We start from the raw sequence: 6,576 nt of genomic DNA, 5'->3' as shown, positions 1-6,576 counted from the left end.
CTACAGGAGATAATACTGTTAAAGCATTGCAGGGATGGTTTGGAACTTTCCCAAAACCACAAGAAATTCAGTCTGATAATGGGTCTCACTTTACTGCCAAAGTTGTACAGGACTGGGCAAAAGGTGAAGGGCTTAAATGGACTTTTCACACCCCTTACTACCCTCATGCTAACGGCATTGTAGAAAGGACCAATGGTCTCTTGGAGCGACTTTTGAAACCACAGGAGGGAAATTGGGATGTTCGGCTATAGGAAAGCTGTGTGAATGATAGATGGGGGGTAAACGGATGTCCCAAAATCACTGTCTTTTTCCCAACAGCTCCAAGCATAATTCTCTCACTAGAGGGACCAAATGATCCTAAGAATCCTGCACACTACCCTGGACAACCTGTTTTGGTAGACCTCCCTACCACAGGAGAAGTACCACTAGTGCTAAAAACCCCTCTGAATAAATATGCCCATATGGGTAGCCTCTGATGCCCGTGGGAGAGAGCATCGGATACATACACGCTGCATAATTCCATCATTCCAATTTTCTGCCTTTTGGTGGCAGACTCTGTTGTGTTTACTTTTCACAGAAGAACTCCGAGGGACATGAAGAAGACCACATAAACCATGATAAGACTAGTGATACTTTTCTGCATCCTACCACAACACCAGGGCCAAAAACCAGCTGAGTGGCCATGGTCTGAAGCTACCATTAGGTACACTAGTGCTCTAGGATCCTATCCCAGAGATCGTTGCCCGAACCTAGCCACTGTAGTACTGCACGACTCTGAGGTATACCGTCCAAGTGAATGGGGATGGGACTTGAAGGATTGGACTAGAATCCTAAAAGGAACAATTGGTGAAAAAATTAAGGTAGGATGCAGAAAAGTAGAAGGATCTCTTTACGAGAAAGCTTCCACCATTGCAATCGCTGGAAATTTTCTAAAACCAGATGGGAAAAGTGATTTGCACCCCAACATTACAGCCAAACTCTGCCCTACAACGGAGTGGGTGTGTGACAAACAAACCCTCTTCATCCTGTGTTGTTGTCAGAAGAATGTTGGTAACTACACCTTAGACCCCAGTGCCAACAATGTTGAAATCACAAAGCTTTGCAGAAACAAACTAACTGACTGCTGGTATAACTTTCCTCTAACCAAACCAACCTATGTAACATGCAATTGGCAAAATAACCCGGCAGATCAGCCAAGTCTGAAAGGTTTAACTTATAAATTCAAAATAAACGCCGTAGCAAAGCCCATACTGAGTGCAGTAATCACATACCATGGTATAAGTACCCCCCTTGTGTTAGATGACAAGAATAAAGTTTTTCCACCCTTTATGGTAACCCGAAGTGACGATGTTACAATACAATGTGGATTAATTGCTGAATTTTTTACTGAACCTATACACAGTTATAGCATTGGACCTCATGGCCGTGTTTTGTTTTGTGAAATTCAAAATCAAGATTGTTGGCTAAACCTTAATTGCTGTACAATTTTCCCATAAAGTCACGTGTGGTAAAAACAATACAAAATACTGGGGGGAACTCAAAGTCGATGTTGCAATACTACCACCCAACCACCGGTCATGCTAAGCCCGAGAATTTTTGAAATTGGACCATGTATAATCACAAAAACAGGCCAACAACAAATATTGTTCAATCCGGCATGGTCCCTTAAACAAGTCAAGTTGCTGATGCAAAACAATGTCTCAGAAATTCAGACAGTTCACCTTTTCTGCAAACTTCCTTCAAGGGGTGGGCAACCTGGTTGCAAAAGCGGAACCCTTCTAAGAAACGAACGCAAAGAGACATAACCGGTGTTGTGGGAACAGGATTGGGAATCTTAAATAGTATTGATTCAGAAGTACTAATGAATAAATTGGCTGCCACAACTACAGATTTGACTAAAATACAACAACCCATCAGTGGTTGTTATCAAACATATTACCAAATTGAGAAAAGGTAAATGTGAATGACCACAAATTGATAATTGTCATGCTCCATGCTACACAAAACGACATTTCTTTGGCTCTCAGCTGCGTCCAGGCTCAATTGTGGATGCAGTCAGTTGCTGCCTCAATTATAAGAGAAGGCAAAGAAGGCACTTTTCCTACTGAAATTCGGAAAATAATCTGGAACGGTGCCAGATTTCCAATCCTGGTGGAATTTAGTGAATTTTACCTACAATCCCATCACAAACACAGCCACAGCCTTTGTACTAACCATACGTAATGCTTCAGTGCATTTGATATTCCCTATCATTGCATTAGGGCTGAACCATGATGCAGCTATTCTCTACCCTTTCCAGCATAGAGAATGGGCCCGTCAAACTGGTAAGAAGTGGCAAACTGCTAATTTGGAAACTTGTATTGTCTGAGAACAACAAGGGTTTATCTGTGAAAGTAGTGCAATTAGACCTCAAGACATTTGTTTAGATACAGAACAAAATATCTGTCATTTTGAAATCCATCCTAAGAAGATTCCTGAAACAGTGCTTGTGTATATAGGCAATGGATGTGCATGCTTAAGAACTGCATGTGATAAGGTATTTATAGAAAATTTAGTAGTAGATACTAAAATCCATTCAAATTTTTGTGTTTGTAACTTTACTAAAATCACAGGATGTGATTTCTCTTATTTAGCCCCACTTACTTCTTGTTGTCTTTTACAGTCCAATTACACACTGATCCACCAATTATTGCCTACCCCCACTGGGATGAACCTTACTTTGGTAAAGCACTTGTTGCTTCACCAAGATTTCATTGAAATTTTGGAAAAGATCAAGAAAAACGGACAGAAAACCTTGGTAACTGTTCATCACAATGTGAAAGAAATACATCGTGTTCTAGAAAGAGGAAAGAAAGATGCTGGACACAGCTGGTGGGATACTCCTTTTGGGTGGTCACCTACTGCTACAGGTGTCCTGAACAAATTGTGTCATCCCATCATTGTTCTCTTGATTTTAGTTTTGATTGGTTTTGTTTTATCAGCAATCTTACACATCATGAATTGCAGAATGATGAAACAGTTAACACAATTGACATCTGTAATAGATGTGCGCAACTTGGACAATATCCCATCCACTGTAGACACCCCTAAGGTTATTGACACAAGATGAACTACATGAGTATTAAAATAAGATAAGACATGATTAAAAATTACATGTGTATTTTGATTAAAAATTACTTATTCCTTCTTTTTCCTTTTCTTTTCTTTCTCTTTTCTTATTTTCTCTACCCTTTTCTGGGATAGGCTACCAACATTGACGAGTCCTGAAGACTTCGCAACAACACTACAAAATCGTGCTGATGGAGCTCTCCTGATGACAATCGTGAGTCATGGGGTGGTGTAAGAGACGGTCTGAAGATCCCTCATCTGCCTCACGATCATCGCCGAGGACAGAGGCTAAACACAGGAGTTCCGACCTGCCTAAGGTGGGATGTCTGCCAAGTGTTGCCTGCAGGTGTGCCCGCTGGGAACTGGTATGCATTCCTGAGGAAATTTGTGCAGGTCACAGTGGACTGCGCCGTTCTTGCTGCCCAGGCAGGAAGGACTGCGCTGAAGCGGAAAGGAATGACCTGTCCTGTACACCTGTCCTGTACCTGTTTCCCAAAGCAACGGGCCTCATAACAACGGCTGTAGATTTGCCCCACCTCTTGGGGAAAAGGGGGAGATGTGGGGATACAGCTAGAAAGCAGAAGCGAGAGCACTGCTAAACTCATGCCAGAAGTAGACGCGCTAATGCTGCTAGGCCGCAAACCATGGCAGGCAGTATAGTTAGCACAGGAGAAAGGCATGCTTGGTATGTAGCTGTGATAGTTAGTGCTAGCTTTTAGTTTTGCAATGTTATTACGAAACATAGATATGGTCTTGGCCAGTTGCCCCTCGTTTCTAAAAAGGGCTATAAAGGGACTTTCTGAAATAACTGAGATGAGATCTCCCCACGGAAAGAAGACAAATCTATTGGCAGCAGACCACGAGGACTTCGTCTCATCCGTTGGTAGCCATTACCCCCCCTTTCTTCCTCTCTACTCTTTTACTTTGTTTTTCTTTATCTTTCTCTCTCTCTCTCTCTCTCCTCTATCGCATTACCGTGTTGTGGGTACTTAAAAAAGGTGCACTGTTTTGATTAAAACTGAAATCCCTTGTGTCCTTTTGCACTCTGAGATCTGTAAACGAACCATCACGACCCTCGCTTGTATTAACGGATCGTGACACATGTCCAAAAGAAAAAATCACTGGAACAAAAAGAGCAAACTGATCCAAGGTAAACTGATCCAAGGTGAACTGATCCACGGTGAAAAACAGAAGCCTACGAAAATCTGAGGGGAAAAAAAAAAGCAACTCACGTGCCCGATTCACAGATGCAACTCTTGCAAAACTTTTGAAGGCAGTCTCACTCCCTCTGCTGAACAATCAACTGGAGGAAATCCCACTCCAAATCTGTGGGAAACAACAAAAGTGGTGCAACAAGCACTTCATAGAATAAAAACTAAAACTCCACCTGAATAAATTAATGCAATTAACAACTTGTTTCACCTGGCCTTTTTTTTTTTTTTTTTTGAGGAAATTTGTTTCTTTTCTCTTTTCTAAGAATGTCAAACATCCCTGCATTGATGATAAAGAAAGCAGTTTGAGGGCAGAGAAAGTGGAAGCAGCAGAATCACATCTAAATGTGATAATCATTTATTCACCTGGACGCTGTCACTTTGTGTTAGCCCCAAGAAGTTTTATTTCTTTTTAATAAACAGTCTAGAGGGCCAAATTTTCACTTTTTAAGAACCTACCAACACATGGGATGGAGCTGCATGAAAACCAATGAAATGTAAAGTGTCACCATAATTGCTTGCACTGTCAGTTTGTTAACGTTTGTCATTTAAGAATTTATACATATTTGAAATCATACAAATATGTTCTAACCTTCCCAGTTCTGCCTCAGAAGACTTCAAAATTATTATAATTCAGCTAATTTTTTTTATTTACTATTTAGTGAATTAAAGAATCTTGACAAAACACAAGCAAATGCTACATAAGAAATGATTGAATCCCCCTTCCTAAACCAGGAGGGTTTTTTGCAGCCATATACTGCAAATAGGACATGAATAAAATACAGAAAAGCCTTCTACCAGCTCTCAAACTAAAGTGCTGTTCAATCTCATGCCATATGTCTTAAGAAAGTATTTTATCTTTGCCTCACCCCACCTATTTATAGCACATTCTGCAATCTCAGACGGGGGTGCAGAATGTGATGAAGGCAATTTAGTCACTAAAATTCAAAGAAAAAAAAAAAAGGCTACTTGGATTAATGAAACTAATTTTGAAAGAGAATTAATTTCTTTTTAATCCCACCAACAGTAAAGCCCCAGTTTCTAGTTTGTGTCAAGATTACATTACAACAGTGCTATAATTGGTCTCCTAGAAAACAGAGCATAGCCCTGATGTAAAGATATGTTTACATGAGAACATTTTGTCTGGAAATGTTTTGTGTATTGATTCGTATCCTAAAAACTAATCCTTTGTAATGTATAAAATTATCCAGCAGAGTAAAAATATTAATGGAGCAAAAACTGTCTAAAGAAGCTACAACCAAAGAAGCCTTCCCAAAGATACCTGGCTAAGACTTTAAAGTGTAAGTTAAACCACTAAGATTAGATAAAGTGAAAACCCATTCCTTAATCATCTCAGGCCTAGGAAAACAAACAAACAAACAAACAAGGCTGAAAGAGGAGAAATACCCATAGATAATGAAATAACAGATCAAGTGATCCCATTAGTAGGAGATGTTGAAATTCCAAAGAAATCAAAACGGGCTTCCCCAGTGATTATTGAACGCCTAGAAGGGGCACAACCAGTGTCAGTTAAGCAACATCCTCTAAAGCATGAAGCACCAGTAGAAATAAAACCAGTAACTGCTAAATTTATTGATCAAGAGTTGTTAAGAGAGTATAGGTCTCCCTACAATACCCCAATTCTACCAATATAAAAGCCAAATGGAAATTATCAATTAGTTCAAGACCTGAGAGCAATAAATACAGTATCAAGAACACTGCATCCTGTAGTAGCCAATCCTTGCACTTTACTTACAAATTTACAAAGTGACTGGCTGTGGTTTTCAGTTCTAGATTTAAAAGATGCTTTCTTTTGTCTGCCATTAGTTGAAAGCAGTCAGGAAATTTATGCCTTTGAATGGGAAAACCCCAAAACAGGGAAAAAAGCCAGCTTACATGGACCCTATCGCCACAAGGATTCCAAGAATAGCCCCACAAGAATTGGAGATCAATTAGCTAAAGAACTGGAAGCCAGGACACCGCCACTCTGGGAAGGTACACTTCTGCAGTACATTGATGACCTACTAATAACAACAAGGACCCATGAAGACTGCAAGGAATGGGCTGTAAGTCTATTAAATGTTCTGGGACTAAGTGGATATAGGCTCTCCCCTGAAAAGGCTCAGCTAGTCCTCCAAAAAGTGAAATATGAACTGGCAGGAGGAGAGAGAGCCTTGGAAAATAACAAGAAAGAGACAATTTGTCAGATGCCCCAGACAACTACAATCAAAAACCAAAAAAACTAAGAACTTTTCTG

General features: G+C 40.2%; 1 long non-coding RNA gene across 1 annotated transcript; it reads left to right on the top strand.

The window, feature by feature from the left end:
- Positions 1-559: 559 nt before the first annotated feature.
- On the top strand, positions 560-5,164 carry LOC116441573. Its single transcript, XR_004239153.1, has 2 exons — positions 560-703; positions 2,663-5,164. It is a non-coding gene; the product is annotated as an uncharacterized LOC116441573 (long non-coding RNA).
- The last annotated feature ends 1,412 nt before the right edge of the window (positions 5,165-6,576 follow it).

The sequence above is a fragment of the Corvus moneduloides genome, chromosome 3 (genome assembly GCF_009650955.1).
Source record: "Corvus moneduloides isolate bCorMon1 chromosome 3, bCorMon1.pri, whole genome shotgun sequence".
Lineage (NCBI taxonomy): Eukaryota > Metazoa > Chordata > Aves > Passeriformes > Corvidae > Corvus > Corvus moneduloides.
The sequence above is the reverse complement of the archived record's forward strand: the minus strand, read 5'-3'. Positions and strand labels throughout refer to the sequence as shown.